This window comes from Panthera tigris, chromosome E3 (assembly GCF_018350195.1).
Source record: "Panthera tigris isolate Pti1 chromosome E3, P.tigris_Pti1_mat1.1, whole genome shotgun sequence".
NCBI classification, from domain to species: Eukaryota; Metazoa; Chordata; class Mammalia; order Carnivora; family Felidae; genus Panthera; species Panthera tigris.
Genome location: NC_056675.1, coordinates 35,943,816 through 35,956,687, shown reverse-complemented (window position 1 = coordinate 35,956,687; position 12,872 = coordinate 35,943,816). Strand labels below are relative to the sequence as shown.

The window sequence follows — 12,872 nt, the reverse complement described above, 5'->3', positions numbered from 1 at the left end:
TCTATTAATCAGATACCTTTTTGGTGGTAAATGACATACATCCACCTTGAAATGACTAAAAAAAAAAAAGAAATATTGTCTTATGTTATTGAAACATCTAGATATATAGCAGGTTGGGAGTAAGGCTGAATCAAGATACAAGAGGGGATGTTGCCAGGAGTATGTGCTCCCACAATTATACATTCCTCTGTATTGGCTGTATTCTTAGGCTGTTTCCTAGAAATAGCAAGATCTCTAACAACAGGTGCAAACTTACATTCCATCAGCTCAGGAACCTGGTGGCAAAGAGAACCAAATTTCAGTGGTGCAAGATAAGTCCTGGCCAGACCTGAGGTGTTCACCCATCTTAAGAAGCAGGGTTTTACATGAGACTCTTCATAACCATATGAAATGATCGTAGAGAAAGAGGAAAAGGTTTCTTCAAAGAGTCTTAATGTTACAAGAAACAAGCAAAACCTAGAAGTTTACTATAATACAAGCTTTTAATGTAGAAACTATAAAAATGATTTTTAAGGAAAAAGTATTTTTTCTTACCAAACTTTTAAAAAAATAATCTCTGTACTCAACATGGGTCTTGAACTCATGACCCCAAGATCCAGAGCTGCATACTCCACTGTCTGAGCCAGCCAGGTGCCCCTATTTCTAAACTTTTAACATTCAAACCTGCAGAAAAATTTAAAGTATAGTGGAGACCCATATGCCATTCACCCAGACTCACTCATTGTTAACATTCTGTGACACTGACCTTCTCTTCTTATTCCCTCCCCACTATATATTTTGCACTATTTAAAAATTGCAGGTGCCATGGATACTTCATGCCTAAAGACTTCACCATACATTTCTTAAAAACAAGGGTATTTTCTTACATAGCCATGGTACAATTATTATTATTGTAATCCAAGATACAATTAAGGAATATATGCATTACATTTGTCTTCTCTCTCACCTTTGATATAGAAAAGTACTCCTACCAATTTTTTCTTAATCTTTCTATCATATTGACATTTTTGAACAATCCTGGACTATTTCCTTGCAGAATATTTTTAAAAAATCAGGATTTATATGTTTAGATTCAGCTTCGCCATTTTTTCATGAGCACTACATGGATGATGCTGGCTGTATTCCACTACATCTTATCTGGAAGTAATTCATGTCATGTCGCCCCACTGTTGATGACAGTAAAGTTGATCACTTGGTAACTGGCAGATTTCCCCAGGATAAACTAGTCCAGTGGTTAGGAAACAATCTGTGTGCCTATCCTTTGAGACTGTTAGAAATAAACCCATCAACCCAATCAAAGGAGGGACCCCGAGACTGTGAGCACAGCGAAGCAAGGCTTTGATCAACATTCTTCCAAGAGCTGGTGTCTGATGGACAGGGACATTCAGGGCAGTTACAGCAGACAGTTTATCTCCTAGCATACAAGTCCCTCTCCTGGTTCCTCATTGGCTGAGTACCACAGAGTTTACATCCTTATCCAGATGTCTCCTATGCCCATGTGAAAGCAAAATGTAGGCTGATTGGAACAAATGTACATTCCCTGAGGTGACGCAGAGACTTTCAGTCCCTCCTCCCTTTGTTCTTTGGTGCATGCTCATTGCAAAGCCCATTAAATAAGCCCACGAAATGGAGAGGGGAAGAAGAACTAGGAAGTGAAGTGTCTAAGGGTTTGGGACCCCATTGTTTGCGTGTGTGGGGGGGGGAGGGGAAGGGGCTGTACATATTTCCAATAGGTTGTAAACCCACTGTTAACTAGACCGCACAGCTTTTATTTGGTATTTCTGAAAATGAATCGTCTCCCTTACCTCTCACATGACTACTTAAATATCCTCTTCTTCAACTGTTCACCCATTAAAGATCCTTATGTGAATTGGTTACTAGTCTGATAGTAATGAAATAGTCTACTTCTAATTCTTTGATTTTATTTACATTAAAAAAAAATCCAACCAAATATTTGCTGTATCCCCTTCAGCAGAACCATGACACCCAGTTGTAATACCGCTGCCAGAAAAGAGAACACACTTTGACGGTACTGGGCAAGAATGATACAAATCTACCTGTAGCTACATCATGAGTATGGAGAAAAATCTCAGTAATGACTGAGGTTACAACTTATGCCCTTTTTTTAAACAGTGTTTGGAAGACTAAGAAGTAGCCCTATGTCTTGGCTGAGGATCTTTAAATAAAGTAAAGAAAGAAAAGGAAGGAGAAAAGAGACGACTGGAATAATGACAGTCAAGAGAAGAAAGGGTTGAGTACTTGTTGCCATTTTTTTTTTTTACCAGCATTAAATACTCAGAAAGAAGTGTGGAGAACTTTTATTTTATGTCCACGTGGCATATTTAAACTCTCCTTGTTTAGAATTTGAAGAGTGACTACTTTTCCTTTGATTTGGTTCGATTATCTTTCATGATCTCAGAAATTGTTCTTTTCTCTCCCTTTCAGACTAAGAAAGTCCTTAGTCAAATGGCCTCAACCATTGGATTTGTCTGTAGGTGTCATTCATTTGTGTTGTTTCTTTTTCCTCCCCTGGGGTTTTTCAATAGTGCTTCCTTTCAATCAAAAGCTAATTTTCTTTGTGTGTGTAGGTGGTGTAGAATTCCAAGCTTTTACCCAGTAGCAGGCCTGTATTTGATGTACCTGGTTCAGAGACAATTGTCCTTTATATAGCTCTCACAAGTAAATTCAATGAAAGCCCCATGCAACTAGTTTCTAACTCATTTAGTGGAGAGTTCTACAGGATTATTTCACAAAGCAGTTTCAGTTTAAGAAGCTAAATTGGCTTTATTGTGCCTAGCTGGAGGCCTCTTCATCTCTGAATTCAGAGGATATTTACATGCATACCAGGAATCTTTCTAGAGAATGGGAAGGGGAAGTGTCTGCAGGTGTAAATTTCCTCAACTTCCTCTTAGCTATCTTCAAAGGGTCTTGGGATGGTTGTATTTGATTTAGTGCTCTCATTTGTTCCATGATGGAGGAATATGTATGCCATACTGTTGGGTGCATTTTTATGGCAAGAATCACACAACTCTAAGAAGTAACCCGTGGCACAGTGGGTCGTGCATCCGCACATTTAGCTTGGTGTAATGATTAGATGAAAGAACCTGTGAGTCCCAATGTGGGGCCCTGCCACTTAATCATTTTCATTACCTTGGGAAGTTATGTAGCCTCTCTGAATGTGGTTTTGGCATGTGTAAGAATCAGATAAAGGGGCACCTGGCTGGCTCAGTTGTAGAGCATGTGGCTCTTGAACTTGGGGTCATGAGTTCGAGCCCTGTGTTAGGTACAGAGATTGTTTAAATAAACTTTTTTTTTAATGTCTATTTTGAGAAAGAGAGAAACAGAGCATGAGTGGGAGAGGGGCAGAGAGAGAGGGCAACAGAATCTGAAGCAGGCTCCAGACTCTGAGCTGTTAGCACAGAGCCTGATGTGGAGCTCAAACCCATGGACCACGAGATCATGACCTGAGCTGAAGTCGGACGCTTAACTGACTGGGCCACCAGGGCACCTCTACTTAAATAAACTTTAAAAAACATCTAAGAAAAAAGAAGCAGTTGAATATAATTGTGTGCTACACAGGGTGAGCTCTAGGATATGTTGCAGTGACAATCAACCCCATAGTTCAGTAGCTTCAAATAACCGAGGTAATTTTTCATCAACTACATGGGATATGGTCTTTGTCAGATAAACTGTAGGACTCAGACTTATGAAATAGCCACCACCTAAATTACTGCTGGTCACATTAGCGGTGGGGTAAGAGTTTTCTGGAGGGTATTGTGCCAAAATTCATGCTCAGCCAAGAAGTGGCACACAGTAATTCTGCTCACAACTCATCGGCTCACATGGTACTGCTACCACGGAGGGTCAGGAATTACACTCCTCACGTGTGTTTGGACGCTGAGAGTTCACAGTGATACTGAGCCTTGCCAGTCACTGCCACACAGATGTATCTCATGGGTTGTTATGAGGCTTAAATGAGCTAATGGATGGAAAATATTTACACTGTGTCTTGTCACGGAGTAAGTGTACCATCAGTTGTTGCCATTCATCGTCATCATTATTTGTATCAGCTCATCTTTTCTCTGCATGACGATGATGATTCAGAAGTGTGGGGATTTTGAGGACGTTAAAGAGGGTTTCAAATTTGTAGAGCCCCACTATAAGATTTCAGAAGCGAGGAAACCAAAACCAGACACATTTATACTAAAACACTGAGAATAGAAGCCAGGTTTCCAGGCTAGTAGTTCAGGTCTTTTCTCCTCTTTTGGCACAGATAGCTCCACATAAAAAAAAAAAAAAAAAAAAAAAAGGATACACTGACTCTCCTCTTCAGAATGTGTGTGTGTGCATTTACATAGGGATTATTGTATTTGCAAACAACACTTGTCTTCACTGCTTTGTCTAGTTGGCTCCCTCGCTCTTTAGATTCTTGCTACGCCATAATTTTCTCAGGGAAGTCATCTCTGACACTCTAGCCAGACCACATGAAACCCCACAATGAGATGTCTCATGGCTGCAGGTGCTCTTTTTTCTAGCACTGATGACAGTTTTGGTTTGGCATATATTTGTGAGATTAAATCATTGATTTTTGTCTTCTTTATGAGATTTTAACTTCCATGAAAGTTTAAAATAACTTTACTTTGGTTCATCATTGATCCCCTTGACCTAGTACAGTTCCTGGCACATAGTAGGTACCCCCATAAATATGTGTTGAATGAATAAATGAGGGAATGAATGAATGAATGTATAGCATTTTGATGGCAGGGCAATCTTATCTTTTACTTTGAGGTATGACTACCCTTATACCAACACACAGACCCATACGCATAAGTGCACATGCTCTCAAACAAAATCCAAAATGCTCTGGAGCCATAATTTTGAGGAAATATCTATTTTGTAGAATCAGGTCTACCCATTTTCCTAAACAGACGGATGAAGGTTATGGACAAGTTAGTATACAAGTGCCCCAAATGATTTGTCACTGTTTCTTGTGTCCCTTGGGTTGTCATTTGTGCAACTGCTGGCTTCGAAGATGAAAGTGTTCGATGTGTGGCAATGTAACCAAACTAATGTTAAGTTTCCTCCTTGGTGAGTCACAAATCCACCAGGAGGAGTTATCGCAGAAGGTAAACTTTATATTCATCAAAAAGAAGATCAGGGGGAATGACTTCCAAAGCCATGATTCCTCAAGCAAGGGTGAATAGGTTCCTTTTATTTAGAGTTAGGATGATTATTTAAAGAGGGGGTCCTTGTCGTCATATGTAGAGATGGACATAAGATCGCGGATGCGCCTTAAGGAAACATGTCTATACAGACATCACGTATCCTATGCTTCTGTGAGGCCTGTGCTTCTCCTTGTGTGGATTTTAGGTAAATGAGGTAAAGGTAAACATCGGTCATTCTAGAGGTTATTCCATGGTCCATCTGCACAGGCGGGAGTCAGGGGTTGTGCTCAAACTGGTCTGGGTAGTCTTAGCTGACTTGAGGTCTTGTCTGGGCAGTTGTTGTTGCTTGAGAGGTGCTTTTGCTTTCCATTTGCTTGAGTTAAGAGATAAGCTGGAAAGAAGAGCATAAGGAAAAATGTGGGACAGAGGCTGGTGATTACAAGCAGGTGGACAGTAATGGTCAGGTATTAGGGTCTAGTTGGTGACAGCAGTGGGTCTCAGACTTCAGGATTTCACAGATAAATAAAATTTGTAAATAAATAAAAATGCAAAAGGGAACCAAAAAGCATAAATAGAACTACTATAATTTTGTCTTTCCTGATAAAGACAATCATCTGCTGCATCATAATGTCATAAAACAGAAGACAATTTAAGGTCAAAAAATTAGAAAGGATATCACCACAGAGTAAAGGACTGTACTTAGCCTTGAAAGGAGAGTTGACTTCTTTATACTAAACTACCCTCTATACATGAAAAACACCATTTTTTTTTTAGTTATCCCCCCCCCCTTTTTTTCTTTTTTAAACAGAAGATTGGTAAAACCTGCTTGCAAACCTTTTCTGGTCTGTGAGCCAGTGTTATAAACATAGTTGTATTCGATGGCTATTTCTATTGTAGTAAATGCCCCAAGTTTAGTGGGTTAAAGGCACAATGACAAACTTATTATTTTATGGTTCTGTGGGTCAGAAGTCTGGGCACTGATTTGTTTGGGTGGATTCTCTGCTCTGTGTCTCATAAGACTGATATCAAGGTATCAGCTGGTCTGGGAACTTGGGACCCTCTGAAAGAGAATCTACTTACAGGTTCATTCAGGTTATTGGCAAAATTCAATTCTTTGTGTTTTGGGGGACTGAAGTCCCTGATTCCTTGCTGGCTTTTGGCCAGTGATTATTGTCAGCTGCTAGAGGTTACCCACATTTCATGGCTTGTGGCTCCCTTTGCCTTCAAAGCTAGCAGTGATGAGTCAAGCCCTTCTCATGCCTTACCTATTGCCAGAGAATATTCCCTTTAAGGGTGTGATTAGGTTAGATATAATCCATTGTAATCTTCCTACTTTAGATTCTTTAACCTTAGTTATATGTGACTTCCCTTTGCCATACATAACATATTCATAGGTTCCAGGGATTAGGGGACCACTCAGCCCGCCATAGCAGGTAAGATGCAGGGCTGAGAGTTTGCTCTTGGCCACTAGTACAGGGAGCAGTGCACTCCCCATTTATTCTCTGGGTCAGTAACTGATACATGTGCATACATTTCAACCTCGATGAGCTTGGCAGGTGCAGACCTGTCACAACCATAGATCTGGCCAACATTGGATGGCTGCACGAATATTTGGGTGGAAATGATGGTAAAGTAGTAAGTATCGTGATTGCATTGGGATATCTTTATTTCAGAGTGGGTACTCTGTATAGTATGTAATCAATGCATTATCACTGAAGGAACTGTGTGTTCGATACACTACGTAGAGCTCCTTCAGCAAAGAACAGGAAGGACTCTCTCCATCTGAATTTGTGACAGTGCTGCTGAGAGCACTGGCTATGTTTGCATTGGGACTGCCCTACCTGCTTCCATCAGTTGAGAGAAACGACTCCTCTTTCCGTCTTGGTCTTTGCTGCTGGGCCACGTGACACTGAAGTCCTTACCCACCTGTTTCTGGTAATGTCTGCTCCCTCTACTGCTCGGTTTCTTTCCTTAATTTGTCTTCTGTTTAACTTGAAAATTGCTTAGAAGGTAGGGTCTACAATTCAAAATAAAGAAGGAGGTACATTTTAAATGCACTAACAATGCGTACTCCTGAAGGTAGGACTAGCAGATCAGCCTCTCCATCCAGAGATCCCTTTGAAGGGATTTGGAAAATTAATTCAGGAAAATACACTTGCTTTGTGAAACTGGATTTTTATATTTCTAACTGATTCAACTGCAAGTGGAGAATTAACTCATGTTCCCTGGGCACCTACTATGTGCTGGGTGATTTCAAAATCATCTTATTATCTAATTATGTAGTTAATAATCGTATAACTTAACATTTCCTATACTGTTTCACGTGCATGAGATTGGAGAGTCACAGAGTTTAATCACATGCCACAGGTCACAGGGTAGAAAGCTTCTCCCTAAGTCTGTATTTCAAATGGCTCTCTCTAATTTTCTTCTTTTGTGTTCTTTCTCCAGTGGTGCTCTGAAATATTACAATATAGGGAAATTGAACTGGAAAAATAACAGGTACCAATTATTAGGCTCCCCTCTAGGGTCCTGAGCAGCTGGATGTTGCATACGTTTACATCCACGTTATAGTTCACCTCCACGTTGAATGTTTATTCCTACTTTACATATGGGGAAACTGAGGCTCAACTACTAAGTGACAGAATCTGCCACATCTTTCTGGCCCTGAAGCTCATAGTCCGCAGAGCAAGACTCTGTGTGTGTGTGAGTGTCTGAGTGTGTGTGTGTGCATGTGCGCACACACCCACAAATGCACAGAGCTCCACAGGCTGATGAAATAGGTCTGTGGGCTTATTCTGTAGGCAAGTTTACCCTGGACATTAACATTGCAATTCCAGTTCTCCCACTCACCAAGGCAAGATGCTAAGTAGCCTTATCCCTTGTGCCTGTGCCTGTCCTGAGGGTGGGATTGTGGATGGATAGCAGGACCCGCCCCTTCGAGTGCATCCTTCCGCTTGCTCCAGTGGATTTTTATGTTTTCCCTCGAATGTGTTGCTTAATGTGCACTGTGAGTTTACCAGGGGGCATTGCAAAGAGTTTAGGCTGTGAAAGAAAGAATTAAAATAATATGGAATCATAGAACAAGGAAATGATAAGCCTTTCATTTTTTTTATAAGCCTCCTGATTTTTTTAAGTTTAATTATTTATTTTGAGAGAGAGAGAAAGAGCAAGCATGTGCACACAAACTGGGGAGGGGCAGAGAGAGAGAAAGAGAGAGAATCCTAAACAGGCTCCATGCTGTCAGCACAGAGCCCAACCTGGGACTCAAACCCACAAACCATGAGATCATGACCTGAGCCGAAATCAAGAGTCAGCCGCTTAACCAACTGAGCCACCCAGGCACTCCAAGCCTCCTGATTACCTTAAGAGGAAATTTTCTGTTTGGTTATAGTTTACCTTCAATGAGATTTTGCACTCTTCCTTATAACAAAGGGGGAGGTAGGCCTTGGGCTGGCAAAGGGATCTTGCCAGAGCTAAGTTTTTGTTGGGGTTGTTTTTATTTTTATACTTACCTTCTCTTTATGATAGCATGTCTATTTGTTAGTTTATAGTAGAAATAGAAGAATCCTCCTTTATTCTTGTCTAATTTTGTTTATTTGAGTAAAAAAATGTGAAAAGTGAATTGTTTGAAAGAAGTAAGATTTTATTTTATCTTTTTATTTTACAAAGGCATACCATTCAGTAGCACTGGACCACATAGTAAGAGTACTTGGTTAATAAATAAAAAGACAGGTGATGTGTACATATGTACACAAGTACATGTACATGTACATGTACAGTCCATGAATGTCCAGGACCACTTAAGGTATTTGTCTCCCATTGCCTAGCTTTTTACTGGGATCGCAGACTCCTCCCAACCCCACTGCTTTTGTTTAGTCTGGCCTTAAGGATCAGTCTCACTCACGGGAAGACTATGGCTTCCCTCCTCCTGCTGGTGCGGTGTGCACTGAATATGTATTAACTACCCAGGAAACATGAGACTGCTTGAGGACACTTGAGTTCATCTGTACCCACAGAAGGCGTCCTCATCATCCTGAAGTGGAGAAGCAGTTCATAAGGGATGACGGGGCCTTATCAAGAACAGATAGAGGCACATCCTTTGCCTAGTGAGAAGAGAAAGTGCCGGGGAAGGTGCAGTCAGGAAATAAAAAAACGATTTGGTGCCTGGTAACTGAAGGCAGAAATGTGGAGTTCATGAATCACAGGAACAGCCCCTGTAGCCATACTTAGTGACCTGGGGAGAGAGGCCAGATCAAATGTCTCACTTGTCCTTAGCCATTTCGTGAGAAATATAAGGATGCATGAGTGATTGTGAATGATGGCCAACTACTCATTGTAGGTTTGGTATTGAAAGAGACTGGTGGGAAACTGGCCAGTGAATGCTCTGGGTGAAGAGGCTGCTGAGTTCTAGCAGATTGTTGACACGTAAGGATGAAGGGCTCATGGTCCAGATCTTCTGATTTTCCAAGAAAAAACAAATACAACCAGATTTTAATGTGATATCTTCTATTTTCTAATTATTGGTACTAAATCATTTTTTAAACTCTTTGGGCCAACATCAAAGGGCCAGGACCACTAAGTGTGTTCAGGTTGTGCGTTGTACAACTTCCAGAGTCCATGCACACAAATCTTTGCACTGTTTTTTTAAACCTCTTTATTGAGATTCACATATCATTTGGTATTCATATTCACAAAAGCCATTCATTTAAAATATACAATTCAGGGGCACGTGGGTGGCTCAGTCGGTTAAGCCTTCAACATTGGCTCAGGTCATGACCTCATGGTTTGTGGGTTTGAGTCCTGTGTCAGGCTCCGTGCTAACAGCTCAGAGCCTCGAGCCTGCTTTGGAATCTGTGTCTCCCTCTCTCTTTGCCCCTCCCCTGCTTGTGCTCTGACTCTCTGTGTCTCTCAAAAATAAATAAACATTGAAAAAATTTCAGGTATACAATTCAGTGGTTTTTAGTATATTCACAAAGTTGGACAAGCATCAATACAGCTAAATGTAGAATATTTTGTCATTCTGGAACGAGGTCTTAAATCCATTAGTAGTTACTCATCATCTCTTCTCACTCCATTCCACACCTGTTCCTCAGCAACCATCGTTCTAATTTATGTCCCTGTTGATTTGTCCATTTTGGGCATTTCATATATATAGAAAAATGCAATATTTGGTCTTCTATGTCTTTTTTTTTAAATTGGCATAGTGTTTTGAAGGTTCCACGTTATATAGCATGCATCAGAATTTTCTCCCTTTTCTGTAGCCAAATAATATTCCCTTATATTAACATGCCATGTTTCATTTGTCCATTATTAGTTGATAGACATTTGGGTTTTTTCCACTTTTTGGCCATTATGCATAATACTTCTATGGATATTCATGTAAAAGAATTTCTGTAGCCATGCTTTCATTTCTCTTGAATATATACCTAAGAGTAGAATTTCTGAGTCACATAGGAATTTTGTGTTTAACATTTTGAAGAATTGCCAAATTGTTTTCCAAAGTGGCTGCACCATTTTATACTCCCACCATCAGTGTCTGAGGACTGCAATCTCTCTGCATCCTTATGAACACTTATTATTGTCTGTCTGTTTGATTTTAGACATTCGACTGGGTATGAAGTAGCATCTCATTGTGGTTTTGATTTGCATTTCCTTGATGACTAATGGCATTAAGCATCTTTTTATGTACTTATTTGCTATTTGTCTTTTTTTTTTGCAATCATATGCTCACAACTCAGCTATACCCCCTTGTGTATCTTTTTTTGTATGAAACTCTGTTATCCATTAAAAAATTTTTTTAATGTTTATTCATTTTTGAAAGAGAGAGAGAGACAGAGCCCAAGCAGGGGTGGGGTGGAGGTGGGAGGTGGACACAGAATCTGAAGGGGCTCCAGGCTCTGAGCTGTCAGCACAGAGCCCGACGCGGGGCTCGAACTCATGAACCGCGAGATCATGACCTAAGCCGAAGTCGGATGCTCAACAGACTGAGCCACCCAGGTGCCCCTCTGTTATCCATTTTAAAAACTAGGTCGTCTTTTATTATTGATTTTGGTTACTCGATTGTAAGCGTTTTTATACATTCTAGATAAAAGTTTCTTATCACATATAGGATTTGAAAGTATTTTCTCCCATTCTGTGAGATTGCATTTGTACTTTTTAGATAGAATTGTTTGCAGTACAAATTTTTTTTTTTATGTAGTCCATTTAATTTTTTTTTTCTTTTATCTGCTTGCTGTTTTGGTGTCATATCTAAGAATTCATTGCCTACCCCAAAGGCAGAAAGATTTACCCCCCTATGTTTTCTCCTAAGAGTTGTATAGTATTTGCTTCAACACTTAGGTTTATGAACGATTTTGAATTCATTTTTGCATGTCATGTGAAATAAGGGTTGGCTTCTGTACTTCACACATGGATATCCACTTGCCCCAGCATCATTTGTTGAAAACACTGCTCTGTTCCCGTTGAATCATCTAAACACCTCATACTGACTTTGACCATAGGATGCCTCTTTGTGATGGCCTGTGTGAGTAATTTAAATATGTCAAGATACTAATTCTTCCACCTAGCAAAAAATTCTGGTTCTACCAAAGGAGGAGCATTACTCTTGTGTTCCTGCCTTTTTCACTTTGCATCAGTATTAACTCAGTGACAAGAGACAGGTAACAGTTAATGAGGATGGAACTTCAGAATAAAAGGTCTAGCTAGAAAAAAATAACTTGATTTTTAATGGACTTCCTCATATGTTGTATATATGTGAATTGGACCCTCATAATCGTAACTGATTCTAATGGAGTCTCTTGAGTTACAGATCTGAGTTGGACTCTAAGCAAAGGTGTTCATCCTCCTGGGATATATATGTATACACATAGACAGACATACAGACACACACTGTGTACCCTGGTGTGCAAAATCACCTCCATTTGGGAATTGCTGATATTAGTATGTTCTTACAGTGATACATAAATAGACAAATGTGGATATAGGTGCAAATACATACATACATAATATGTTCATACACATATACACACACCCAGCTTTGAATTAAGCATGACCAGCTACTACCTTTATCACTGCTCCAGTTTTCTGAATGAACAGACTCTCAAAAGGGAGACTTACTGGAAAGCCTTTTTTCAACTTGATAAAAATCTGATTTTTTTGTCCTCTACAGTGACCATTTGTTATCAGAACAACAACTAGGAATACTGTGTTCTTTTCTTTCTGTGGAAAAATTACAAAAGGAGTTTACACCAACTGTATAAAATTTAACCTAACAAGTTTATAAATTATTAAGGAATGTTCTCTAATCTTCATGTAGATTCCCGCATCCAAGGATAGCTGGAGAAGTACTTTGGTACATACCCATTCAGACTTTTTTTTGTTTGTTTTTTCAGTAAGGTTTGTCAGTTGTATATGTCATCACAGTGTCCCCTCCTCTTTCTTAGCCTCCCATATCCCCCTAGAAAAGTCAGATCCTCAAAGTTGTAGCTTCCTTTGCACCTAGGGACCCAGTTGTGCCAAATGAGACATTAAGAAGTAGTCCAGAAGGAGTATGGCAAATTTTTTTCCAATTTAAAAGGAATGACCACACAAGGAGCTCATCCTTTGTGGCACTGACCATCGCCTGCTTCTTGCTTTGGATGTGGTATTGATGATTGGAGCCACCCTGGTTGTCATGGTACCATGAGGTGAATCCTCAGGACAAAAGTC

General features: G+C 40.0%; 1 protein-coding gene across 16 annotated transcripts in view; it reads left to right on the top strand.

Annotated features, from left to right (window-relative positions):
* Positions 1-12,872, top strand: part of RBFOX1 (RNA binding fox-1 homolog 1) — a 1,530,248-nt gene that overhangs the window by 547,882 nt on the left and 969,494 nt on the right. Inside the window, exon 2 of one of the 16 annotated variants that reach the window (XM_042971128.1) lies at positions 2,134-2,250. The exons of the other annotated variants lie outside the window; for them this stretch is intronic. The gene's annotated coding sequence lies outside the window, so the exon portion shown is untranslated. The remainder of the gene's footprint in view (positions 1-2,133; positions 2,251-12,872) is intronic. 16 annotated transcript variants of the gene reach the window in all.